This window comes from Rousettus aegyptiacus, unplaced genomic scaffold (genome assembly GCF_014176215.1).
Source record: "Rousettus aegyptiacus isolate mRouAeg1 unplaced genomic scaffold, mRouAeg1.p scaffold_m13_p_4, whole genome shotgun sequence".
NCBI lineage: Eukaryota > Metazoa > Chordata > Mammalia > Chiroptera > Pteropodidae > Rousettus > Rousettus aegyptiacus.
Genome location: NW_023416307.1, coordinates 159,834,400 through 159,861,062, shown reverse-complemented (window position 1 = coordinate 159,861,062; position 26,663 = coordinate 159,834,400). Strand labels below are relative to the sequence as shown.

The window sequence follows — 26,663 nt, the reverse complement described above, 5'->3', positions numbered from 1 at the left end:
TTAGCTGGCCAGAATGCCTGCTCGCAAATGCTGGTTTGCTTTCTCAGTTAATTATTTATCTCCCTCCCTCCCTTCTTCCCTTTCTCCTGCCTTCCTTCCCTTTTTTCTTATCTACCTTTCCCATTCTCCTGCAATTCTTAAAATTTGCTTGCCCGGGGTAAAGCACATGCCTGTGTATATGCTGACTTGACGGCTGCCCCTAGTGAGTCGCGGGCTTACTGGTGGGCCGTGAGCTCCTCATTTATGTACGGCGCGGAGGCTCAGAGTATGTTATTTCCCTTTCAAGAAATACCCGTATGGAAGAAGTGGCATTTCATCTTCTTGTTTCGAGTGTTGTGCCTTGGTATTCTCTAATATAGTTGGATATTTGATTTAAAAAGAAGTAACTGGCCTTGTCTATTTAATTTCACCCTGGTCCTACCTCCTGGCCAATGACAGATAGTAGGTGCTTAATTAATATTTGGTTCTATTTTTTTTTTTTTTTACACGATTCCGATGACAAGCAGACAGACCTCAACGAGCAGGCGAGCCGGGGCTCAGGGCAGCCTGTCAGTCTGGCTGGGGTGGTTCTGAGCCTCTTCTGCTCAGGGGATGCTTCCCCAAGACCCACTTGGCTTCACGTCTCCTCACCCTGGAAATATTTTCCTACGTGCACAGTATTTTCCCTGATGGAATTTTATCCAGGTTTTTGAAACTCTTTGTTTCTGCCGAGGAAGCATGCCCCATGAGCAAGCGATGCCTCGGGCAGCACCCTGGAACGCGGGACAAATCCCGCCCCCACGTGCATTGCAGTCTGCCACACAGCGGGGGAGACCGGTGCCCACACTCGGGCTGGCAGGCTGGGGGCTTGGGGGCCAGCAACTGCGAATGTTTCCAGGCCCGTCTGTTCATTTTCGGTGGCCCTGGAGCAGCCGGGAGTGGCCTTGCGCCTATGGCCGGGTGCCGTGGCCCCTGACTCCGAGGCAGCCCCCAGCACTAAGAGTCCTCACTGTTCAGTGCGGACGAGGCCGAGGGCCACCGCCGGCCTCAGCGACGCTGGTGGCGCGTCAGCCGAGCCCGGCCCGGCAGACGGGAACCCGGCATCTTTCCGGCATTGTGTGAAAATCTGACCGTGGAGGGGAAAACGAATCCAAGGGGCTCGCGAATCGGTAATGCTGCAGGAGGCCGTCACTGTCCCTAAAAAATTTGGAGTCCTAAAATAAAATTTACGTATCTTGGTGGAACTGATAAAGCATCAGAAATGGCCTCACACATGGAAATAAGTACACAGGGCTTTTACCCTGTAAGGCAAATTAATACAGAATAAATATGGAAAACATTAGGGAATGATACGGTAACATTATAGGCCGTAAATATTAGGACAAGTTTTTTAAAACCGGTTAACAGTGGACGGTGCCTATTTATGTGAGCAATCACCTGGCAGCTTTGGGCGGCGGCGCCTTTCGTAAATTCTGTGCAAGCCCCGCCACGCCTCTGAGCCTCTGAGCGAGGAGGGAAAGCGAAGCAGCGTTCGCGGCCCAGCACCACGCCCGCCGACGTGCGGCCGGGCCGGGCTGGCGGGGCTGGGGGCGCCCGCAGCGCGCAGCCGCCCGGCGGACGCGCTCTGAACCGCGGGCGGACGCCGGCGGCGCGGACCGACCTCCGAGCGGGGCGCCGGCCGCGGCGGGCGAAGTTTCGGCTCCGCGCGCGCCCCGAGCCCGTGAGTCGCGCCGTCCCGCGGGGGCGAGCAGGGTGCGGGGGGGGGAGGCGAGCTGGGGGGCGGAGGCGGTGGGGGGCGGAGGCGGCGCGAGCAGCCGGCGCGGACGGCGCGGAGCCAGCGCGAGCCGAGCGGGTCCCGCGCCCCGGGCCGGAGACACGCGGGCCGGAGCCGCAGCCCGAGCCGGAGCCCGAGCCGGAGCCGGGGCCTGCGGTCCCCGCCCGCGCCAGCCGGATCCCCGCGGGGAGCGCCGGAGGGACCCGGTGTCGGAGGCCGCGCAGGTGTGTCCGCGCTGGGCGGCTGGCAGGTGCATGGGGTCCCCAGGGGGGTCCCCCGCTCGCCAGCAGCCAACTCCAGGGCGCGATGGAGGGGGTTCGGGGTTGTTCCTGGGAGGAGGGGTCACCGCTGTGAGCAGGGGACGCGGCGCGATCCAGCCCCAGCCTGGCCGAAGTGGGGTGTTAGGAGGCTCCTCAGCCCCACGTTGGGAAGGACACCCCCTTTGTCAGCCCCGCCCCCGGAGGGTAGTCAGTCTTGAAGCAGCGAGATCCCCGAATCCTGCTTCCACTGTCACCGGTAGGAGAAGCCTGGGTCTGGCCTCCAGCCCCCCACCCTCACTGTCCTCGGAGAGGACCCCAGACCGCCCCCCGGACGGCCCAGCACTCTTTGGGGGCCCGAGGTCCAGCGGGGTTTGCTGGGGGACCCCGTGCCTCTCCGACCTCTCTGGGGTCCCAGGGCTCGGCCTCCCCACACCCCCCGGGGTTTCGGGGCTCAGCTCCCCCCCCTGTTCTGATGACAAGATTCCAGATGCCGCTGGGGCTCCTGCCGCGTGAGAAGGTGGGGAGGGGGTTCTGCGCGTGGAAAACCTAGGGGGGTGGAGCCCCGCCTCCGCCGACCACCGGGGCGAGCATGCAGGCGGGCGGTTGCCATGGCTCCGCGAAGCCGGCCGCGGGCAGCCCTCCCTCCCCTTTGTGCCCCTCCGCATCCCCCCATCCTCCTCTGTCTCCCCGCGTGTGCGTGGCGGGGGCGGGGGGAGCGGGGCACAGGGGCTCCTCCAGAGAGCAGGGGCTGGAGCCCCAGCTGGGGCGTGCCCCTTGTCCGCGCTGCCCCCGCTCGCCGCCAGCCGCCGTCCCGGCCGGGGCAGGGCCGGGGTTCGGGTTCGGGTTCGGGTTCGGGCAAAGCCGGGCGCAGGTTCCCGAGCCCGCGCCGCTCCCCGGGCCGGGGGCGGGTGCGGGGTCGGGCGGGGCGCGGTGGGAGCGGCGCACAGGGAAGGGCAGGTGCGCGGCGGGGATGCAGCCCCCGCTCCAGCCCGCGGAGCCGCCGGAGCCAGCGGAATTGGCAGGGGAGGCGAGGGGAGGGGGCGCGGCCTGCGCGTGCGCCCTGGCGGCTCCAGGACCGGCGGGGCGGGGTGGGGGGGGGAGGCATTGCGCGTGCGCGCGGCCGTGGGCGCCTGGCGAGCCACCTGGGCGAGCGCCGGGCAGTCTCGTCCTCGCGCCCACGTGGGTTGGGATTCAAGGACCAGCCCCTCCGTGGTGTGTGATTTCGCAGGACGGGGCTTAACTACTCTGTGCCTCAGTTTCCCCTTTTAAGTAACGGGGATAATGCCAGCAAGTTGCTTAGGGAAGGGTTGCAGGACCGGAATGACGTAGCCCGAGCGCAGCCTGGTGTCTGACGCGTGGCGCTCGCTCCGAAGTTAGTTACGGGCGCTGAAGGTGTCGCTACGTGTTTTCTAATCTTGAATGTCAGTTAATGCTAATGGTACCGCCCGGTCCAGGTCCTCCGGGGTCCTGGCTCGCAGCTGATTGTGAAGTATAAGCTGCTCGTCAGGTTGGCTGGTCGCTATACGGATGGGGAGAGACGCTTAGGACTGACAGGGACCGAAATGTTGCCTCTGGGCCTTCGGATAACCCTGGTGCCTCTCTCACCTGCTGACCTTCGGTTGCGTTTGTCTTAACCCCGTCCTCTTTGTGAGGAGCGCCCTTGGCTTTCATGGTGTGACACGGTTCTGGGGTCTAGGGTGCGACCGGCTCTCCGTCGGTGGCCTTGGGTGCTGCAGAGGATTCACCCTAGTGTGTGACCATCCTCGCGAGCTCCGACTGCCCCCAGAGCGACCGGGGCCCACTGGTTTCCTGGGCGGGCGGGAGCACTGGCCCCCGCCGCTCCCCAGAAAGCACTCTCCGTGCCTGTCTGCGCCCGCTCACTGCAGGGGGTGCTGTGGCAAGGCACGCACACCTTCCAGACTGTTCTCTGCCGCATCCGTAGTTATGAGTCCATTCCTTTAAAGCAAAGGCCGTAGGTGTGTGTTGCTACCTCATGGTTATATAGTTGCTCCAACTCACCTGGTCATGCTCATGAGCAAGCTATGCATTACGGACCTCGCTGCAAGTCCAACAGGCTTCCTATTGCACATAGTAAGTGTATTACCTTTAACTTGGTTCATCCCATTGAATGAACTTTTTAAACAAATTCTTTTAAAAAGCACTTGCTTATTAAAATATTGGCATGTCTCAGTGGGTCTGAAGCACTGAAACCAGACATAAGGCACCACCGCAAAGCTCCCTGTGACTTTCACAAAGCAGACCTCACCTAGAAGGATGTTTGCTGGACAGAAGCTCGATTTTAGACTTTCCTTCTGAAATCTTCAAAGACAGGGGATTGCTTTACCCAAAATTGGTTTGTCAAAATGATTAGGCTGATTTATTTTTCATGAAGAATTAAATGATCAGGCTGATTTCTGATTCTACTAGTTTTTTTTTTTTTTTTTTTTTTTTTATCTTATAAAGGAACATTGAGCAGTGGGGTTGGGGGCAGGTAAGGCATCAGGTTTGAGGAATAATTGTCAGGAAGCCCTGTGAGCATCAGTTCTGAGTGTGGAGTCTGACTTCGGGTTTGACTTTGCATGACAACACCAGCTCTTCACAGGGAATGTGTCATCTTTAAAAGGTACCTTGAGGAATTAGCGTGACAGCTGGCCTGAAATTCACATGATCATTTACATATTGTTTCCCAGGAGCATTGGCCTTAAACGTTCCATTTATTGGATATTATTTTGGCCTTTGATTTATGACAGCCAGCAGTGCCATGGAGCCTAAAATATTTTGCAAACAAAAATTCAGCTTTTCACTATTTTGTATTTTCCTGAAGAATCTAAGCAGTTATGCACTGGGAAGCTTCCGTTAGGCCAGAGACAGAGGGTAGCAGCAGGGAACCATGACAGGTCTGGAGGTGTGAGCCCTGAATTTGGGGGAACTCATTGACATGCAAAGGTGTAACCAGAGGGCCAAGCTGTCTCCACACTAAGGCCGTTTTGATCCAAGCTCTGTATTATCTGATTCAATCAGCGTTTCTTGTTATTTTTACAAACCAAGACCGCGAGTATTGTATTTTCAATTATGAACATTTTGATTACAGCTTCATTCTAACTCATTCAGTCTGAAGAGAATGCAATTATTATGGTGATTTACATACAATATGCTACGTTAACACAGCTAATGAGTGAAAAGCATAATATTCTTTGTGTTCATTCCTGGAAAAATATCGTGCTAAGTATTCTTTCAAAGAGAAGATCACATTATTCGCCAGCATTTCGTCTTCCTACAAGTGGAGAGCTGGTGTCCGGCCATTTTCTGGGCTGCGGAGGTGGAATGACTCACATTTTGGCCATGGCATCCCCCTCACCGTCTTCGGGGATGGGGAGTGGGGGGGCGGGAACGGAAGCAATTCTCATTTCAATCAGATTTGGTGCTTACTCCTTTCTCTGCGTCTTTATTGGAGGATTCTGTATTTTCTAATTTTGGAGGCCGGTTAACACCTTAAACATTACTAATTGCTGCAGTTTGTTTCATGTGTGTCGCAATAGTGTAGTTAGATAATTACAGCTTTCTCATTAGCGCCACGTAGAGAATAATGAATCGACACATCCCTTTGATCAAAAGCACATCTAAGTTTACCGTCTGAGAATAAAAGTGTTATTGTGTTACCGAAAGTCACTATAATTTTCCCAAGAAACAAATTGGTTGGAATTGTCTAGCACCGGGGTAAAACGCTTGATGAATGGTGCGGGTTGATCAGGGACAAGCGGAGGAGAGCTCTGGTTGCTTGGCAACCTGACATTGTTCTGCGATTTCTTCTGGTATATTTATCCAGTAAACTAGAAAATTCTGTTTTGTTAACGAATGTTTTTAGTCAGTGCACAAATAGACCATAACTAATTGAGATTTTATGTATTGTGGATAAAAAATGATCCTGCTTACCTTCCCATTGTGTTTAGATAACAAAAATACAAAGAGAAAGCACATTCTGCCTTCATTTTTTAATATTCTGTAAAAAGATGTTTATTTTCACATTAATTTATTTCTACCACATGATTACAACTTGTTTATCTCCTTGGTAGTCAGATTATTAGGAGTGTGTGTGTGTGTGTGTGTGTGTCTGTGTGTATTTATTCACATTTTTTCAGTAAAAGCCAGAAATAGAGCTTGAACTGAGATGAGGCCGACACTTTCCTAAATCCAGGGCAGCATTCCTCCAGTGCCGCGCTGCTGGTGGTGATGGTGGGAATGACGACGTATCGGATTTGGCGAATATATAAATACACTCTGTCCTTCGACCTGGGCCCTCCTCTGCTGGCCTCGTCACACCCTCCCTTTGGCGTCTGGGTGCATCCTATTTCCCTGTAGGTTTCAGGTACTAGCTCTGCAGGGCTGTTGGCTGCCGACCTTCTTGGTGACCTCTTCGAGACTCTAGGGACAATATGCACTTTTCCAGTTTGGCCTACGAATTTCAGTGTGAGTCACACTTCCCCTCTCGTAAAACCCTTGAGGACACAGGGCCCATTTTTTTGCATCGCAAGCCTTACAGTGCCCGGCCCCCTGGTGCTCGGATGCGCTGGCCGTCATGGGTCCTAGCCGCACTGCTGCGTGTGTGACCCTGGCCACGTCGTTTGGGCCTGTCTGTGACTGCTGTCTCCCACAGAGCAGGGGCGTGGTCGTGCCCAGCTCCGGGGCTGTCAGTCGGGGCGACCCGTGCAGACAGCTGAGTGCGCTGGCCGAGTGCTCAGGCATCCGGCTCTCGCCGTGATGACGCGTCTTGTCCTTTCACCCACGGCTGTGCCTGGTGGGTAGGAGCGAGGATGGGTGTGTGCGTGCGCGTGTGTCCTTGTGCGTGTGCATAAACGCAAGCCGCGGGCAGGGCGCGCTCACGCAGGTGGTCGTCGACACCTACACCCGTCACACGTGCGGGTGCTGCTGCTGGTGTCCATCCGGCGCATCTGATCGCCCTCAGAGGAGCTGTTCTGGGCTGGGCAGGGTGACAGCTCCCTAAAGAGCCTGTAAGTGCCGAGCAGGACAAGCCCGGCCGGGCGCCCCGGGGGCGCAGTGGGTTTCCCGCTGGGCACCTCCACGCGGAGCACCAGCAGCCTCGGTGGAGTTGCCCGCCTGTGGCAGGACTCAGTTTCCATCCTGTCACAGGAGCTTTGGCCCCCGAGGATAAACTGCGCTTCGTCCCTGAGGCTCTCACGAGTGCGCTTCACTGACGGCTCGTGACTTCATTCTTCAGCTGTGTGCCTCTGTGAAATGGTAGGAAAGACGCATTTGCCCTGATTTCGCAGACAAATGGAGGGAGCCGCACCGAAATTAAACGACTTGATGAGACTCATGCATTAGAACAGGCGCAGATATCAGGGTTCCTGTGGCTCTCGAGTTCTGGATGGTTCTCTGTTTTGCTCTGAGATTTCAAAGGAAGAGGGAGAGTTCTTGCTTCGGGGCTAATTGTGTAGGAAAGAGCCATGGAGGTGAGCGCTCCTACCTTTCTTGTAATTATGCATCGTAATGAAAAGCCCCTTTTCTTTGACTAAGGATGAGGTACCGTTGTCTGTTTCGGACCCAGACTGACGTCCCTTGCACCGAGCCTGACCTTCACGTGTGTTTTGTTTGGCCCGAGGAATGTTTAAGAACTATTTCCGCCAACACGCAAAAACTGGAGAAGTCAAATAAGAAATTTGTATTCTGACTCGTCTTGGAAAATGTGATATTCTTGCAGCGTTAGGCCTCAATGCCCAGGTGGCAGAGGCTGGCTCGGCTGGAGCTGGCGGTGTGTCCCTTGGTGCTTGTTCCCCTGTGACTTCTCCGGGTGAAACCTGGCTTTCTCCTGTTGCACTAGGATTTTTTCTTTTACGTGGATCGTTCTCAAATGGGGCCACTGAATGGAGTTTGCTTATTTCTTTATTTAAATTTTTAAATTTTTTTATTTTTATCTTTTTTAGGTGGGGCAACCCTTGGTTGACCTCACAGATTGCAAGGACCTTGTCAGTTTACGATCCCTTATTCTTTAGGCCTAGAGCACCTGGTCTTCCTAGGCGGTCTCCCATCCCAGTACTAACCAGGCCCGCCCCTGCTTAGCCTCCGAGATCAGCCGGGATCGGCGTGGTTGGAGACTGAAGTGCGGTTAAAGGGGCCATATTGCCTTGGGCAGGGCTGGGGGAGCCCAGGGGCCAGCTGCAGCCCCTGCAGTTGTCTGAGGTGGTGGGGTGGGGAGCAGCAGTGACCTCGGGAAGGGCTGCCGGGGCCCCTCGAGGCGGGCTGAGAATGCAGCCGCTGCCCAGGCCCCTCCCGCCCCGGGACCTCCTGGTCATCGCTCGGAGTGGCCGGTGCGTCTTGGTCCAGCAGGCTGCAGAGGTCAGACTTCTACGCACAGAGTGTGGTGGAGGAAGGTGGGGGGTGGGCCTGCATCTTCTGGGTTCGCCATGATCTTAATGAAGAACCCCCGGCACCCCCGAGGGCCTCAGATTTACAGACAACATGCAGGATTTGGGATTTTCGAAAGGTGTTTGATTTTTTGGATTGGGGTTTTTAGAAGCAAATGTTAATGTGTTTAATAGACAAGATATAAATAACATTTTCAAGTTCTCAGTGACCCCCAAGGATTATTTTTGTGCAATAGACAGGGGCAAGAACGTGTTTGCCCCCACATTGGCAAGGATGCAGCCCCCGGGTCCGGCTCGGTGCATGGATTTGCTATAAGCTTTCCTTTGACCTCTGCCTGCTTCTCTAGAGCTCAGCACTTGCCCTCTCAAGAAAGACATTTATTTTTGTGTTATAAATTCATAGACTTTCTGAACTCGTTCTGTTTAATGCATCTGATGAAAGAGTGTTCATGAGGTTAAAATACTTAAGGCATTATACAACGGCAAGAAATGGAAAACGTGGCCTGCAAAGGTAAGCAAACAATAGCAACTATGTTAACATGCGCGGGCTGCACCTGAGGGAGGCAGAGGCCGCTTGGGGTTGTTTGCCATTGCTCACTAATCGAAGACATCTGCTATTTTCCATGGAGGGGATTTAAGTAAATGGATAACAATAGGAAGCAAGAGAAAGGTGTTTAACTTCGACCTTGATCCCCTTCCGCTTTGTAACCTCCGGCAGTTCTCGGCAGAGCTAGGTTTCAAAGGGTCTGGACAGACCGCATTCTCCACGCACACAGGTTTCTGCATGTAACTGATTTGGGCGGAACAGATTTTGAACACAATGGATTTGCTTGAAATAAAGGACCAGCATTGAGCAACTCACATGAGCTCCTGTGAGTCAAGTTCAAAAAATAAATTGGATTTGACCTTGAGTACTATCCCCTCAATAAAAGGCCAGCCGGCCCCAGGGCGCACGCCATCCGGTTATGCATCACACTGACGAGAGTCACCTGACTGGGAACCTGGCCTCCAGCCGGACACAGAACCTGCTTTGGGGTCTGGGTGTCCGGCCCCTGGTTTCCCGCTGGCCAGCTGGACGCTGAGGACAGGCACAGGTACCTGCCTCCCAGTGGCAGCTGGAGGATTAATGAGCTAATGTTTGGAAAGTGCTTTGAAGATAAAAGGGCCAGCTATTATTATTACTAATAAACCATTTTTCTCCGGTGTAATTTTGGACAGCCGCCATTAAAAACCCATTACCGTACTGAACAGGGGAACAGTCCGCGGCTGCTCAGTATTTACTGCCCCAGGTAAGGCTCCGCCCTCCGCTGTCCCTGCCCCGCCCGAGTCCAGAGCCCACGCCTGGGACGGATAGGGCGTGTCACGGGTATGACGGACCGGATGCCTCCGTGGCGGGTCACTGACTGTGAACCCTGGGCCGTGTCTCTCGTGGGGGCTCCTGTGGCTGCTCTGTGGGTCCTGTGAGCTGCGACAGGGCAGGGCACCCAGCTCCTGGATTTTATTCGCCTGGGTTTGCGTGGCATTCACTGTCTTTGAAGCCTGTGGCCAGTAACCAGTATCTTTCCGGTTATTGAAAACTGGCTCTGTGAGTGAAACCAGTGTATTCGGGCGGCGGCGTGCGTGCGTGCTGGGGGTGTGTGTGCACTGTTCACGACTCACGTGCAAACCGAAGTGGAAACTGGGGCGATCGTGCAGCTACTCCATCCCACAGACGTTAAAGAAACAGAACTGGAGGCCCCGTTGTGCAGGGTGGTGTACGAATCTGCGACCACCGTGTGGTGTTAAGTCCCTCAATCCCCAGTTTCTGTGACATATGCCCTAGGATGCACGCGACACGGAGCAGTGTAAACGTCCCTCCCCCGTTGCCCACGGGAAGGCGGCGCAAAGGCCGAAGCCGAGGCCGCGGCAGTGGCGTCCGGCGGGAGGCGCCTCGCCTGCTCCTCGCTCCCGGCCCGGGCGGGAAAGTCGAACAAACAGGCGTGAGAGCGACATCGGTCTCTCCAAAAAGTCCCCGAAGCGCGAGTGTCCCGTCACGCGGAGGCCGCCCGCGCTCGGCGGCTCCCGCTCTCACTGCAGAGCGCGTCCGGCGAGCGCGACCGTCCTCCGTGTCAGCGGACGGCGCCTCGACCGCGCGCGCGGCGGCGGGACGCTGTGCAGACGCGCGCGCCGAGGTCACCGCGACCGCCTCTGCTCCGGGGAGGGGCGCGTCCGTGCGGGTGACCCTGAGGCATTAGGAAACGATGAAGGAGTTCGAAATTGAAAAATAAAGGTTGGTGTTTCCGCCTGTGGGCGGACAGGTCACTTCCCTGGAAATCCCGTGAGACCGTCCTCGCCAGGGGCGCGGCCTGTTAACGTTAGACGCGAACCCAAGCAGCAGGAACCCCGCCGTTCACAGGGGGCCCGGGAAGCAGAGCTCGGGAGCCCCGGGGGGCTGCTGTCTGTGTCTGCGGCAGGGGCCGCCCCCGGAACGTGCCACCCGTGGAACGTGCCGCCCCCGGAACGGGCCGCCCCCGTGACGTGTCGCCCCCGGAACGTGCCGCTCGTGGAACGTGTCGCCCCCGGAACGGGCCGCCCCCGTGACGTGTCGCCCCCGGAACGGGCCGCCCCCGGAACGCGCCGCCCCCGGAACGTGCCACCCGTGGAACGGGCCGCCCCCGGAACGTGTCGCCCCCGGAACGGGCCGCCCCCGGAACGTGTCGCCCCCGGAACGGGCCGCCCCCGTGACGCGTCGCCCCTGGAACGGGCCGCCCCCGGAACGCGTCGCCCCTGGAACGTGTCGCCCCCGGAACGGGCTGCCCCGGAACGCGTCGGCGCGTGTGGATCCCGTCCCCAGGGACACCGTGCTCTGGCACGTCTCGCCATTCCCGTGGCGTCTGGAGCGAGCGCACGCCGTCCTCATCGCGGTTCTGCTGGACCGTGAGCGGGGCGTTCCCCTGCAGCGTAGAACTGTCTGGGGCCTCAGCAGGCGTGAGTTTTGCACCCAAGGGCCTCGGGAAAATGCACAAGCTGCTTGTCACTTGGAAGAAAACAACCTGGAGGCATTGTGTCACTCAGAAGATGATGAAGACTGATTCTGAAATGTGACGATTTATGCACACGTGAAGAGGCATCGTTCAATGACCTCTTGCTGCATGACCAACTAACGTCACTTAAGCGATAACTTAGAACAGCCACCGTTCTATGCAATCTCATGATTCTGCCAGTCGGCAGTTCAGGCTGGGCTGGTGGTTTCTTCAGCCCCACCTGGCGACACCTGGGTCACGTGGCAGTGTTTGGATGGTGGCTGGGCTGGGCTGGTGCCCCCACGATGGCTTTGCTCGCACGCTGGGCCAAGCTCAGCTGGCCTGTCCCCTCACGCAGCCGCGTGGCCTTGGTGACCCACAGGACGCTGGCCTTCACACAGGGTGGCTCCCGGCTCCACGAGCCCAGCTCCGAAGCCGGCCTGGGCAGGCACAGTGTCCCTCCCACTGGGATCCGACGTCCCAAGCAGTCAAAGACAAGTCCATATTTGAAGAGGGCTGTCACCCTGCTCCCTTGCTGGAGGACCCCGGTAGACAGGGCGGAGCCATCAGAAGGAAGAGACGTGAATATCCAGGATCATCGGCCCCTCTGCAATGCCACTCACCGCAGCCTTGGTCGCAGAGGGACCTGGGCCGGGGGGATGGACCAGCCGCCCTGGGATGCGGCGGCACCTTCTGGTCCCACCCTGCCGTCCTAGCCCGGAGAGCACATGGCTTAGGGGACCGTGGGGCAGGGGAGGTTTGCCTGGGGAGAGAGGCTGCAGACAAGAGGAGGGATGGCAGCCGTGGGAGCCCCCCGGCCGCAGCGCTCTGCAGGTGGCCTGTCCCGATGCGTTCCCATCTATGCAGACTCTTCCCACTTAGTTTGGAGGTGGCTTGGGCCTGGGGGCAGTGGGAGACCCCGCAGTCAGTAAAGCCTAGTGAAAGCAGATCCGGCTGCTTAGGCCAGGCAGGACCCCAGGCCTGGGGGGGAGAGAAGGGCCCCCCCACTTCCTGTGTCTGTCCCTTGCAGCCACAAACCAGGAAGGGAAAGCAGGCCGCCCGCCCCAAATCGAAGATACGATGTGGCTGCAGCCCGGTCCCCGTGACGCTCGCAGGCGCGATTGGACCGGAGCCGGGCGGGCGGTGGCCGGTCCCGCAGTGCGCCCATGCCCTCTCGCCCAGGGCCAGAGGCCGGAGGCCGGCAGCGTGAGGCAGAGTGTGGCAGGGCGGGGCGCCTCCCCCCACTGCCTGGCCTTCTCCAGAGCTCGCCGGCCCGGCCGCAGGTGGACAGCTCGCCCTGGCCTGACGCGGTCCCGCCCGTGTTCTCCGCGCTCTGCGGCCTTATTTTCTCAGGCCGTCGGGTCCTCCGCGTCCTTCCCTGGGCGGCGTGTCCTGTGTCTCGCAGTGCTGGGGCCAGGCGCGCCGTCGTCCCTCGCCCTCCGGAGCACTGTCCCCCCAGTGCGGTGCCCAGTGCTTGCTGTTCTCCGCAGCCCCGCCCGGCGCCCACACTGCCACATTTCAGACACCATTGTCTCTGCTGGTGCCGGTGCGTCGCCTGTGCACGGAGGACGCGCGCGTGTCCGGCGCTGCGTGCGACGCTCGTGACTGCTGGCTGAGGGAGGCGGTTCAGTCACCTGGGGCTCCCTGCACCGTCTGCCGGAGTGGGCGGGGACGCACCGCCCTGCCGAAGTCGTGTTGGCAACAAATCATCTGCCCACGGATAACGAGCTTCCCTTATTCAGAGAAGTCTTCTGAACCAGTTTTATTTTTAGATGAGATAACGAAAGCATTTTAAATTTTCAATTCCGCTTTCTGAGGTTGCGGAAAAGGAGTCTAAGAAATGGCGGTGGCAGAAGTTGAGATTTTCACAAGGAACTTCCACGCGGACGCTGCGGGGCGGGGCCGGAGGCCGTCGGGGGGCCCCCGCACCTGCGGGTGCGCAGCCCCGGGATTGCGTTTGCGGAGGCCCCGCTCGCTCTGTCTGCTGGTGTCGATTTACCAGGCGGCCGCTCTCTGTCATCCGCACCCTTTCCCACCTGACCGACTGCCAGAAAGCGCACCCCGGCTTTGTCCTGATGCACCCGGATTCACTTCTCACGACCGTTCTGGAACCTTCCTTGTCCAGCAAGCTTTCTCCCGCTGGATTTCCGCCTTTTACAGCCGTTCTCCTCCACTAAGGCCTAAATGCCACTGTGAAAATCCCCTTTCTCGCTTGTCACTTTGACCGTGATGTCACCTACTTCCTGAAAATCCCCCCCCCCCCCAGCTCCCCGCCACTCTGCAGCCAAGTAGCTGTCACACGGGCTTCCACGCCCAGCGCCCCGGCCGCTCCGCATTGTTCCCGGCTCCTTTCCTGTCCCTCAGAGACGCTGGCCAGCGTCCCCGGCCAGCTTGGCCTGGCCCTGGCTCGGCCCCCCCTGTCCCTGCTCCACGCCCCCTCAGCCCCTGGTCTGGTCCCCACTTCCCTGCGCCCCCCGAAACGCCACCCGCCTTAGCTCGCGCAAACCGGTCACCGGCCCATTGAAAACGGCGCTGACATAAAGCGCAGGTTTGTTTCCCCCGCGGGGGGCGGAGCCCCAATGCGGACGCAGACAGTGAGGGTGGCTGCGGATGGGCATTAGCAAGGTGGCAGCTACCCAAGGTCACTCATTCCGGCCGTGGGACAGCGGCCAAAGGCTGTGGGCAGGAGTCCCGCTCTCTCCAAAAACAGCGAGACCAGCCGTGCCAAGCGCTGGCGGCGACGTGGGCCCGACCAGAGACGCAGTGCGCGCGCGTGGCTGACGCTGAGGCCCGCGCGGGACGTGCGCGCGTCCGGGGTCCCCCCGCTGGGGGGGTGGGGGCCCCCCCCAAGGCCGGCGCCTCACCGGCCTCCGGCCTGTAACCCACTGCTCCCCGCCTGACCATTCCCTTGGAACTCAGTAAGTGCCGCGCCGGCCACCGAAAACCGGGGTGTCGGTGGGGGCCCCAGGGCGAATGAGACGCGTCGCTGGCTCTACGCGCGGAGGCCGCTGCTGGGGCGAAGGCGCGTCCCCGCCGCGCCCCGCAGCCCCGCGACCGAGCCGGATCGGGACGCTGCAGGCGCGAGGCCACGCGGCGCCCGGAAGCCGGTGGGGTGCGCGCCCGGCGACTATTTTATAACAACTGGTTTGAATCCTTTCCCCTTTTTCACCCACTTTTCCAACCGCACTCGCATCTGGCCACCTTCGAGATGCTCTGTATTTATGAGTTTATTTCTGTTTTGTTCATTCACTTATTTTGTTCTTTAGATTCCACACATAAGTGAAATCGCATGGCATTTGTCTTTGTCTGACTCACTCAACTCAGTGTAGGACTATCTTGATACATGGATGTTGCTGCAGATGGCAAGATTTCATTCTTTTTTTATGGCTGAGTAATGTTCCACCGTGTATAGGTACCACCTCTACTTTATCCATTCCTCCACTAATGGTACCCCCCATCTCTTGGCTATTGTAAATAATGCTGCATTGAACATATGGATTCATATGTCCCTTCAGAGTAGTGTTTGGGGTTTTTTTAGATAAATACCCAGAAGCGGGACTACAGAGTCCTTTTCTGTCTCTTGCGATAGCCTTTGTTTTAAAGTCTGTTTTGTCTGGTATAAGTGTAGCCACCTGGCCTTTCTGTTTGTTTGTATCTGTTTTTATAAATTATCTTTTTCCAGCTGTATCTGTCTTTTGATCTGAAGTGAGTCTTTCTTAGGCAGCACGTGTGAAGGTCTTTCTTTCGTACCCACTTATCCACCCGTCTTTTGAGTGGAGCATTTAATCCATTTACATTTAAAGTAATTGTTGATATTGTTATTCTTTTTTTTTAATTTTTTTCTTCCTCTTAAAGAAGTCCCTTTAATATATCCTGTAACACTGGCTTGTGGTGATGAACCCTTCAGCTTTTCTCGTCTGGGAAGCTCTTTTTCTGTCCTCCGATTCTAAACGACAGCTTTGCTGGGTGGAGTCGTCTCGGTTGTAGGTCTTTGCTTTCCATCACTTTGGATGTTTCCTGCCAGTCCCCTCTGTCCCGCACACTTTCTGCTGGGAAATCAGCTGACCGGCTTATGAAGGCTCGTTTAGGTAACTCACTGCTTTTCTCTCACTGCTTTTAAGATTCTCTTCTTGTGTTTAAACTTTGCTCGCCCCCTGCTCCTCCTGGGACTCCTGTGATGCAAACATTGGTGTCCTCGATGTTGTCCCAGAGGCCCCTGAAACTATCACCATTTGGGGGGATTCATTTGTTGTTGTTGTTGTCGCTGTTCTGATTGGGTGTTTGCTGCTACCCCATCTTCTAAATCGCTGACTCAGTTTACTTCATCTAATCTACCGCTGATTCCCTCTCATGTTTTCTTCATTTCGATTTTTGCATTCCTCATTTCCGATTGGTTCTTGTTTTATGTTTTCCTACTCTATTTTTATGTTCTCTATCTCTTTGTTAACATTCTCACTGAGTTCATCTGCTCTTCTCCTAAGTTCGTTGAGCCTCCATGTGACCAGTGTCTTGAACTCTACATCTGGTGGATCGCTTGTCCCCATTTTAGTTCTTTTTCTGGAGCCTTGTTCTGTTCTTTCATTTGGAGCATGTTTCTTTGTCTCCTCATTATGGCCACCTTTCTGTGTGTCTACATGTTAGGTGGGGCTGCTATGTCTCCAGGTCTCAGGAGCGTGACCTTATGTGGTAGGTGTCTTGTGGCATCCAGTAGCACAGTTTCCCTGGTCACTTGAGTTGGGTGCTCCAGGTGTGTCCCCTTTATGGGTTGTGTGCGCCCCACTATTGTAGTCAAGGGTTGGTTGCTGTTTGTACATCGATGGGAGGCACTGGCCCTCAGGCTGATTATTGGTCGTGAGGCCTGGCTGGTGAGGAGCTGGCCCTATAGAGCAGGGCTCTGGTGCCTGCCAAGTCTGCCCTTGGGCTGTGTTGTCCTCGAATGCAGCCCCAGGTGGTGCTCTAGCAGGGTCAGAGTCTGGCCACTGAGCATGTCTGTCCCAGGGCCTCCTGGGAGAGGCTGAGTTCAGCTGCAGCCTGTGCCCTTTCCAGGGCCACCTGGTAGGATCCATCGAGCGATCCACAGACTGCTGCCACCTGTGTGGGCTTAGAGGTGTCTTGAGAGGCCAAGCCATGAACCAAGGCTGGCTGCCACCGGCGCCAGACTGGGGGCTGCTCAGCAGGAGGTGTGGCCTCACTGAGGCCAGAAGCTGCCTGTGTGGGTTTCTGAGGCGCTGAGAAATTTTAGGAAAGTCCACAGCAGGAGCCAAGACAGGCCATTTGTATAGAAAAGCCACTGGAGGCAGCTCGGATGACCTGCACCTGGGGTGGGGGCGGGGTCTCAGGGAATCACCTGGGCGGGGTGAGCGGTGTCAGCCAGGATGATGGGTACTCGGATATGGGGCCCACCTGTGCGTGCAGTTTGGGGAGTGGGAGGGACCAGCGAAGGAGCCAGGCCCCCCGCCAGCGCTGCTGTCTGGGGGAAGCCGCCCCTCCGTCCCTCGCCCTGAAGCAGACATCTCAGTCCCTCCCCGTGTGTCCCTGGCACCTTTCAAGCTGTGACCCAGCACTGGAGCTCAGAGCGAAGGAGTCTGTCAGCAGTAAGTTTGTCCTGGCCCTTTCAGAAGAAGCCTGGGACTCCAGCCACCATCCATGTCACTCAGCCACTGTCCCTACTGGTTATCACAGCCAGAGGTTGTGGGGCCCCCTCTTCCTGGCACAGGAACCCTGGGCTGGGGAGCCCGGTGTGTGGGCAGGACCCCGCGTTCCTGTGGGGGGCCTCCCTGGTGAGCCATCCCCGATGTTCGACTGGCTCCCGCGGGTGCGGGACCAGCCCCTCTGTGTCTCCGCCCTCCTACCAGTCTCGAGTGTCCTCTCCTGTGTGTCCCCAGTTGTAGGACTTCTGTTCAGCCAGACCTCAAGGCGACTCTCGGTGATGGTTGTTCTGCAGTTTAGTTGTGATTTTGTCATGGTCGTGAGTGGAGGTGGACACAGCGTTTTACTTCTACCCCATCGTGACCAGAAGCCCCCAAGGGAATAGTTTTAAATGGAAATACTCCTGGGGAAAGAGTATGGCTGGTATTTGAAGCTCGGGGTCAAAGAAGGGGAGTTGTGTCTTTGCAGGTATACGGCACGATAATTCTAAATACTGTTTTGTTTTTTATATCCTGTGATTTCAAATATGACTTTTCTGTATGACAGTCAAAAAACCTCCTTTGTTTTGTGGCTGCTTTTTAATGTGGTCAGAAGAATTAAAATCAATATTTCCTTTCATAAAGTTAATGAGAGTTAACTTTGAAGTCATGTGCCAGGGAATACCTTTATGAATGAAAGACTAGCCTGTGAACCTGAGGACCACTGGGTGGACCGGACCCGGCTGTAGAACACAAAGGGGCCTGTGCTCATTGCATCCTGAGCAAGACGCGGCTTTGCCCGGAGCACCCGGAGGTCACGCAGCTGCGGGCGCTGCTCGTCATGTGCAGGTGTTGGCCGGATCTTTGGGAGACGTTCTCCGTAGGCCTAAGACATGCCATTGAGGGACACTGCTGGGGGTTCTTTTGACACCAACAAAGTGGACCTTAAATTTGAGAAAGAGCTGCTAAATATGGCCCTTTGTACTCTGAAAATGAGCATTTCCCCATTTTCTCATATTGATCCGATTTGCCAGTGGTTTGTAGAGGCCACGCCCAAACTTTCTTTCCCCAGCAATGTTGATTTATGAAAATACCTTGAAAGGAGCTCAAAAGCTAACGCGGGACTCAGCCGTGCAGAGGGACTGCAAAGCACATTCTTCTTTGTCAATATTTTCACTGGGGCAGAGCAGGCTATTACATCACCTGGAATTCATTCCGTGCCGTTTCAGCAACCTTTTGTGCTTAATCTGCTACATGCCGCTGTGCTAATTAGCAGTGTAAAAGTCTGCAGAGGAAGGAATTTTCAGTAGCTTGATTTTTTTCCCCTTTAGTTCTGTGTGCAGCTCCTGAATAATTGGGTTTGACCAGATTCATGATGGGAAAGAATAATATCAAAAAAAAAAATTTACCTACGAGGCTCTGCCATGCTCCCAGATACGAGACAGAAGAGCCAGGCTCCAAGCGAGGTGTGCGTGTGTGCGCGTGTGTGTGCATGCGTGTGCGTGCAGTGCCGGCTCCAGGAAGTCGCTCGTTCAGTCATCAAATATTTATTGAGCCGTTTGTAAATCCCAGGCTCCTGGCTGAGCACTGGGGTGGAGACGCATTTCCTGCCCTCCCAAAGCTTCCCCTTAATGAGAATGTCAGCCAGTGAATAAACAAATAAAATCATTACAGGAAAGAAACAAAGGACAGTGATAGAGAAAAATGGGAGCCGGGAGTGGCTTTGTGGGGTGCATTTAAGTGACTTTCATTCTGAGCCAGCAGGGGCAGGAGCCGGGCCAGCGGGGGCGGGCGGAGGAGGGGGGAGCGGAAGGCCGCGGGGCGGGAGCTTGGCGAGCCCGGCGGGACAGGAGGCCAGAGCCCGGGCGCGGGGGGCGGGCGCGGGGGCCGTGGGCGAGCCGGCGCGGGCAGGCCCCGGGCCGCGGGTGAGAATCTGGGCTTCAGGTGCAGTCCGGGCGCTCCGGAGGGATCCAAGCCATTCGGCACCTGATAGTATTTGTGAAAACGTCCCTTTTGTCGTCGTGTGCGTGTGAGGCCCGCCAAGGTGGCAGGCAAGGTCGGGTGGCGGTGCACTCGGGGCGAGGCAGCTTGGGCTTGAGCGGGGCCGTCGGACGGGGGATTTTGCGAGACTGTTGATCGCGAGGCGACACGGCGGTTAGGGCGTCGTGAGGACGGACCCGCGGCCTCGGGGAGCAGGGGACCCGCAGAGGCAGTGACCGAGGAGGCAGGGCCCGGCGGACGCTCGGGCTTCGCGTCCGCGTGTCCCGCAGCCGGGCGCAGAGCGAGGCGGGCGGGCGGCCCCGGGGGCGTCCGGGCGGGGCGGGGGGCGAGCTGCCGCCCGGGTCAGGGTCAGGGTCAGGGGAGCCCTCGCGGAGGGAACGCGGGGCCCCGCGCGCCGCAGCCTCTCCGCGCCGCCCCCGGCAGTTCCCTGCTGGGGACAGCGGCGCGAGGCGTGTGGCGTCCAGTTACTGGTCACGAGCACGACGCGTGTCGGTTGGGGTGGAGAATAATCGTGGTGAACGGAACCTGGGTGTCCCCCTCCTGCCGAATGTTCGTACGTAAGTTTCCCCAAGCGGCCGAGGTGCGGGGACCCGCCCCCCTCTCCCGAGGGACCGGCGTTCGTGCTTTTCCTCCCCTGCGCGATCACCGGACAGACCGCGACCCGCCGACGTGACCCGCGTGGCTGCCCCGCGCGGGCCGCGCTGACCGACAGTGTCCTTCGGTGAAGTTCCAAGTTTACACCTTGGGTGTTCATTTTCAAATTTATGTGAAAATACATAACCTATTAGTCATGCAGAGAAAGGCGTAAAGGGCACAGGATAATTTTATAAATTGATTTAAAAAAAAAAAATAAGACAACTTGGCGGCGCCGCGGGCAAAGGGAGAGAACTCGCCGCGGAGGAAAGAACCCCGAGCGCCCGGAGCGGAGGCGGAGACGCCCGGCCTCGCGGGACTCAGGGCAGCCAAACTGCGTTCCCGGGGGACAAGCCGTGGTCCCCCCGGACTGGGGAGCCCTGCCCGGCCGGCGCGAAGACCAGGACACTGGTGCACGCGGCAGCAGAGAAGATTCTCGAAGGCACCGGGCCGAGCGAGAAGCTGTGCGCGACGGGTCAGGGACGTCATCGGTTCATTTACGTGGCGTCTGCACAACTCGAAACCGGGCGCGCAGAAACGCGATCAGTGGTTTCGGGGACCGCCGCGGGGGGCTTGGGGGGCGCGGCGACGGGAATATTTTACATCGAGGGCAGTGATGTTTGCACAACTGCCTGTTCGTGTCAATACCCACTGAATCGCACATTTCAAATTTGGCACTTTCGTTGTCTGTACATCACGCCCCGAAAAAGAGGATTTACAAACGCACAAGAAGCCGTCGAACATTCCCGAACGAGGCTGAAGCCCCGACCATGCCGCGCGCCGCGAAGACATCGTCGCAGGCACCGCCTGTGCCCTACGGAGGGGGCGAGACGTGGCCGGGCCGCTCCCCAGGGGGACTTCGCCCCGGCAAGGGGAGTTGGAGACGCTGGCGCGCGGGGTCCCCGGCCGCCCCGCTGCGGCCGGGTCACCCAGGAGTGACGCACGCACGCTGCCCGCGACCGTGTGTGGGCGCAAACACGGGGCAGCCCGCGTGTGTCAAAAGGCGACGGAGGGTGTGGACTGTTTAATATATATACGTGTCAGCCCCAGATGAAGAAGCTAAAGACCGATGTTGGGAGCAACAGTTTATGTGAAAAGGAGCGAGTCTCGTGGACGCGATGCCAGTTCTGTGCGCGAGGACGCGGATTATGCCGCCTTCGCAGAACAACGCAAAGGGCGTATCACTCCGCAAAGGGCGTATCGCTCCGCAAAGGGCGTATCACTCCGCAAAGGGCGTATCACTCCGCAAAGGGCGTATCACTCCGCAAAGGGCGTATCGCTCCGCAAAGGCCGTATCACTCCGCAAAGGGCGTATCACTCCGCAAAGGGCGTATCGCTCCGCAAAGGGCGTATCACTCCGCAAAGGGCGTATCACTCCGCAAAGCCGTATCGCTCCGCAAAGGCCGTATCGCTCCGCGAAGGGCGTATCGCTCCGCAAAGGCCGTATCACACCACGCTACCTTCATTGCGTTGGTTCTTTCAGGGAGTGAAGGGGAAATGGAACTTAGAGGGGGAATTTAAGGCGCTTCAGCCTAATTTCTCACATTTTACTTATTTGAAACAAATGTGACAACTTGTTTATACTTGTTAATTCTAGATGGCAACGATGTAGGTATTTTATATAATCATTCCTGTTATAAATTTCTTCATAAAATAACACCTAAGCTATGCTGCAACATTGCAAGTATAGAATTAACGTTTTTTGAGTCCTCGGTTGAAAAGCGATGCCTAACAACTTCGTCGGCTCCTGATTACAGTGCCCGTCGATTGGAGTTTTACAGCAGAGACCTTAAACTTTCAAAGGTCACGTGCTTAGATCTAAGAGAAATCCACGTCTTTCCATTTTTAATGTCACGACGGTTGGGAAGGACTAGACAGAGCATCAGCTCAGCCCCTGCCCGCGGCCGAGGGGCTCGGCGCGGAGCGTCCCCACGGAGACCGCATCCGCAGCGGTTTGTACCGCGACTGGAGCTCGCAGTGGCCGGCTCAGTCCCACAAGTGTTCCCACCGTTGCGGGACAGACGAGCACACCACGGAAGAAAGAGTGTAAATTATTTGCTTAATATTTAGTTAACGAGACTATAGAAGCCATACTTACGCAGCATATTACTCCATTGTGCCTTAATGTTTATTGGCTTTAATTCATGAAAAGATTGTTCGTGCACAATAATGATGTGATCACATATGTGACATGAATCTTATTGAAAGCCAAGTTTCTGCAAGAAGCAGTCTCGTTTTAATTTAGGCTTATGCATGTAATATTACTCCCTTTCCTTGCAAAATAATTAGGATGAAGGTAATGCATATTCTGTATGAACCCAAAAGAAGCACCAACTTGGCTTCGACACTTATTTGTACTTTCTCGTGTTGTGTGACGTGTATTCGTTTCCTCTTGTTGCTAAATCATTACCGCAGACTTACTGGCTTAACACACACAGATGTACACTCTCATACCTCCGGAGGTCGGGAGACCCAAAATGGGGGCGTCGATGGGGTCTGCATCCCGCTCAGCCTCCAGGAGACACTCTGCCTCCTCCAGTTTCTGGAAGCCGCCTGCGGTCCTCGCCATGTGGCCCCGACCTTCATCGTCAGAGCTGGCACGGTGGCGTCTTCCCGTTTCTTTCTCTCTGCTCTGTGCTCACATCCCCTTCTCTGTCCCCCTCCTGCCTTCCTCCTGTGGGGACCCCGTGGTCACGCTGTGTCGTCTCAGACAGCCCTTCATCTTCAGTGCAAAGTCTGGCCCGCCCTGTGGGACAGCACACCCGTGGCTTTCGGCCGTCAGGATGTGGACGTCTTTGGCAGTCATTATGCAGCCAGCCAGACACCCTTCAAACTGTTTTCCAGTTGGAAAACCCATAAATGAAGGGACCTTCTGCTGAAAGCTCTGTGGTCTGTCACTATCCCTGTGTGATACAAAACAGTGTGATGCTTCCGTGAAGCGTTAGAAGAACACGAATCTGCTTCATGAAGTTAATATTAGAACGTAAATATCCTCTAAGTATCGACTGTCGAAGTTCACTCTGCTCTTGTGTGGACACTATCATCTGTTTTAAAAAGGAGTAATCTATTCAGAATGTGGTCACTGCTGTTGGATCATGGATAAGGAATAGGATGCAGCTGAGACTATTGCAGTCACTACAGGAATCATGACCTTTAAAACTGTTACAACAGTGACTGGCAACTAGTGTTTGCTAAAGATGTCTTTGCTGGAAACATCACTGCATTCATCGAAGTATCAACAACCACATCAAATTGCAGGATTTAGTGAGAGAGAAAAGTGCAAAAGGATTGATTTAAAAGACTCACCAGGACTGTGTTAGGTACTAATTGACTAGAGGATTCAATTTATAAACCTTTAATTCATTCGATTAGTAACCGAGGGCCCTGAGCATGACAGTTCGCTGCTGGGTTGGGGAGCAGAGTGGGGCCGCGGGGGAAGCTGTCCGGGTCAGGCTGCCCTTCACTTGACCTTTCGAGTAAAACCGAATTTAACGTCTTTAAAGCCTGGAAATGAATATAAACGAGAGAGCCAACCGGTGAGGTGGAGCCTGAATTAATTCTTAAGCATTTATTTCTCATCAGAAGACAGCTCACAGAGCACAAGAGAAAGCTGGCTCAATGCAAAACAATCGCAGTCTGTGCACACTCACACACAGTGGTGGTCACACTCACACACACACACAGACCACGGTGTAGGAACTAAATGAGCTTCTCCAGATAAAATCTGGAGCGGAGCAGTCAGGTAATGAGGGCGGTGGTCACTGCTTGTCTGGCAAATATTTCCATGATTCTTAGAGAAAATTCTTACCCTATGGCGCATGTAATCGTCATTTCCCCCCTCGTGTTCCAAAACGCATTCTCTCCCCAGTGCTTAGCTGACGACTCAGTAAAAAGAGACTTTCTGAGTAGACGTCATATGGGGGAGTTTCGAAAACACAACGAGAAGGGCGTCTTAGTCCTTGTCAAAATATTTTCTTGTGGGAAACAGGGAGCATTTTTGGTGGAAGCTGAACTGCGTGTCAGATTAATTCATGCTTGTAATTTCAGGTAAGTGACTCCGCCCGCGTCTGCACGGAGGGCTGGGCGGAGGCAGAGGTGGGTGCCGCCTGGTGAGGCTGCGGTCACCCCCACCTCTCAGCCTGCCCCTGGGCGCCATCCAGGAAAACCAAGTCGGGCGTGGGCGTGGAGGGCGGAGTTCATGGTTTTCTGCTTAACCGGTTCTATGGAACCCCCTGCGAGAGGCTGGGGGAGTGGGGGGGTCATCGCTGGGCTGGGCCCCGGGCAGGGACCGGGGCAGGGGGGCGGAGCTTCACATGCAGGGGAGAAGGCCCGCCCTCCGGTGCCGGCATGTGTGCACAGGGCGCCAGCCACCTCGAGGGTCCGCGGTGACCCTGAGTGGCCACACGTGGGGGCAGCGGCCGGCCGAGCTCCGGGCACAGCGGCCTGCGCAGACTGGTCCCAGCGGAGGTGGCTCGTGGCGAGGGCCACCAGGCCAGCCGGGCAGGGACTCGCTTTCCGCCCCTGGGACTCCTCGGGCCTCCCACTGTCCCCTTGTCCCGCCACCGCGCTCCTCGGGCGGGGCCCCGCGTGGGCGTCGCCGGGGGGCGCGGGCGCCCTGCCCCGTGCGCCCCCGCAGCCGGCGCCTGTGCGCGGCCCGGTCCCGTGCGTGGCCGCCGGCGCGCGGGGACTGTCTGTCCATCCATGGGGACACGGCCACCTGTGTGCGGGTCGCCCCGGAACGAGGCGCGGCTGGGACGAGACCGGGCCCCGGGGGGCGCAGACCGCTGCCTCGCGGCGTGTTAACCGCAAATGTTTCCTCCTCGCGGGAATTTCGGTTCCGACACGGTGTGGGGGGCCGGGCAGAGCCGGGGGGCCCCTCCGCCTCCGGCCGGCGACAGAAGTGAGGACAGAAGCGCGTCCGGCCTCAGAGTGCAAACGGGTCCCCCGGAGACCCCGAATCACCAGGAAAGCGCCCGAGCTGTTTTCTGCGGGGACCGCGAACCGTCGGCGGCGATGCGGGGGGCCCGCGGGGCGCACCGGACCCGCGACGCTTTCGGGGGGACCGTGCCTGAGGGGTCACCTTGTTTCTGTTGACAGATACAGAGGAAGAGGCGGGGTGTGATGTGCATGAACGCCACGCACTGGGGACCGCGACTCCGCGTGGTGAGCACCGCGGTGACAGGTTCCAGTGGTTCCTTGGCCCGGTGACGGGGTCACGGCTCGGCCGGGTGACGGGGTCACGGCTCGGCCGGGTGACGGGGTCACGGCTCGGCCCGGTGACGGGGTCACGGCTCGGCCGGGCGACGGGGGTCACGGGTCGGCCGGGCGACGGGGGTCACGGCTCGGCCGGGCGACGGGGGTCACGGCTCGGCCCGGTGACGGGGTCACGCCTCGGCCCGGTGACGGGGGTCACGGCTCGGCAGGGCGACGGGGTCACGGCCATCACTCCGAGGGGAGGGGGCGGCGTCGTTCTCACGCAGACGCGTAAATCCCCCCCTTTCGCTGAAAGCGGCTCAGCTGCGCGTGTCACGCCTGAGCCGGCGCCTCGGTCCCCGGCGCGGGCACCGCTGGGCCCGGCCGCGGGCGCGACAGTCTCGGGGACTGACAGTCTCGGGGGCCGCTAAGCGTCAAACACCGGCTGTTTTAGAGAGAGAAACGGGGGTGTAAGCCTTCAGTTCCTCGTGGGAGCTCTTACTAAAGCCCTTTCCGCGCCCCGCACAGCCGGCGCCCCCGGGGGCCCCGCGGCCCGCACCGCGGCTGCGACTCGGCGTCACCGCAGCCGCTTTTCCCGGCGACTCCGCTGCGTGACGGAAGGTGGTGTCGCGTTCCGTTTCTTACTCATTACAATTTCTGCCCACGTGGTTTATGCCTGGTACACGTTATTAAAACTTTTTCCTCATCTTTTTTTTCCCCCCAATTGTGTGTCCTTCGGATATGTCATTAATTTTGAGCACCGATGCGTGAAAAGGGCAGGAGCGAGCGCCATTCACAAAGCGGCCCCTGACCGGCCACGTCCTCAGACAGCCGCGGCCCGTCGCCACAGGCCTCTCTAGAACACAGGCAAATTCAGTCGCGTCCACTCCAGGGGGATAAGTCAGTACGTGATGCCAGAGATAAGCTGAGAATACGACATTTCTCAAACCGAAAGAATGTGCATGCCCGCAGGGGAGCCGGCTCTGCAGAACTAAGGCCTCTTCCTGGAACACGCAGGTCTCTGGAGTCTGGTATTTCCTGGAATATCTGTGGATGTGGAAAGGATGTTGTGCTTGAATTTTCTAGATCGTTCCTTCAGCCGTCAGTCTCTCTGTCCACTCGTGGTGGGATTATACAACGCCTATTGAGATTGGAGTGGGATCTTGATCGCTACGTCCGGACTGCGTTTAGGAATCTTCTATGCACTTTTGAGAAAGCAGAAAGTAGTATTGATTGCGTGCAGCTTAGACCTTCATCTTGACGCTGTTCTTGCCTCAAACTTGCAAATCAATTACCTGCCTGTGCCCCTCCTCCTCCCCCCATCCCAGACTTGATTAGATAAAATTTTCCTCTCTCCATTTCTCTGTGGGCTCTTCGGGGAGGACACGTTGGACCGGACTTAGATTTTGCTGCCTCTGCTGAGCGTCGCTTGGCGTGGACCCTCCCTCTGCCCCTCCCCCAGCCGAGTGCCAGCAGTGCGGTGAGGAGCCGCACAAAGCCACAGGGCACCTGTGCGGCAGCAGACTGACCAGCTGGCCCCTGCCCGAGCCACCTCATAAACACTTCGTTAGCAGGGCTTCAAGGGTGGCTTGTTTCCGAAGGATCAAAGGCTCGTCTCGTAGGATGAATCTGGAGCATTCAGTGTGCAACGAAGGGAAGAGAAGAAACGCCTTTGAAGCTCCATCATGATGCCCGCAGGATGCGGAGGGACGCGGAAGTCGCGGTTCTCTCCGGCTTTTGTGTCACTCACGTGAGCCAGAAATGGATGAAAGCGAAGGCCTGACGCCGGCCATGTCCGCGGGAGGGAGGGT

At 57.2% G+C, this 26,663-nt stretch overlaps 1 protein-coding gene across 3 annotated transcripts in view; it reads left to right on the top strand.

The window, feature by feature from the left end:
- Window positions 1–1,538: 1,538 nt before the first annotated feature.
- Window positions 1,539–26,663, top strand: part of CHL1 (cell adhesion molecule L1 like) — a 99,069-nt gene continuing 73,944 nt past the window's right edge. The window contains exon 1 of one of the 3 annotated variants that reach the window (XM_036219359.1): window positions 1,539–1,699. The gene's annotated coding sequence lies outside the window, so the exon portion shown is untranslated. Of the gene's footprint in view, window positions 1,700–1,832; window positions 1,978–2,175; window positions 2,531–26,663 lie in introns of those variants that run through there. The other 2 variants (XM_016158112.2, XM_036219360.1) reach the window with 2 other exon arrangements.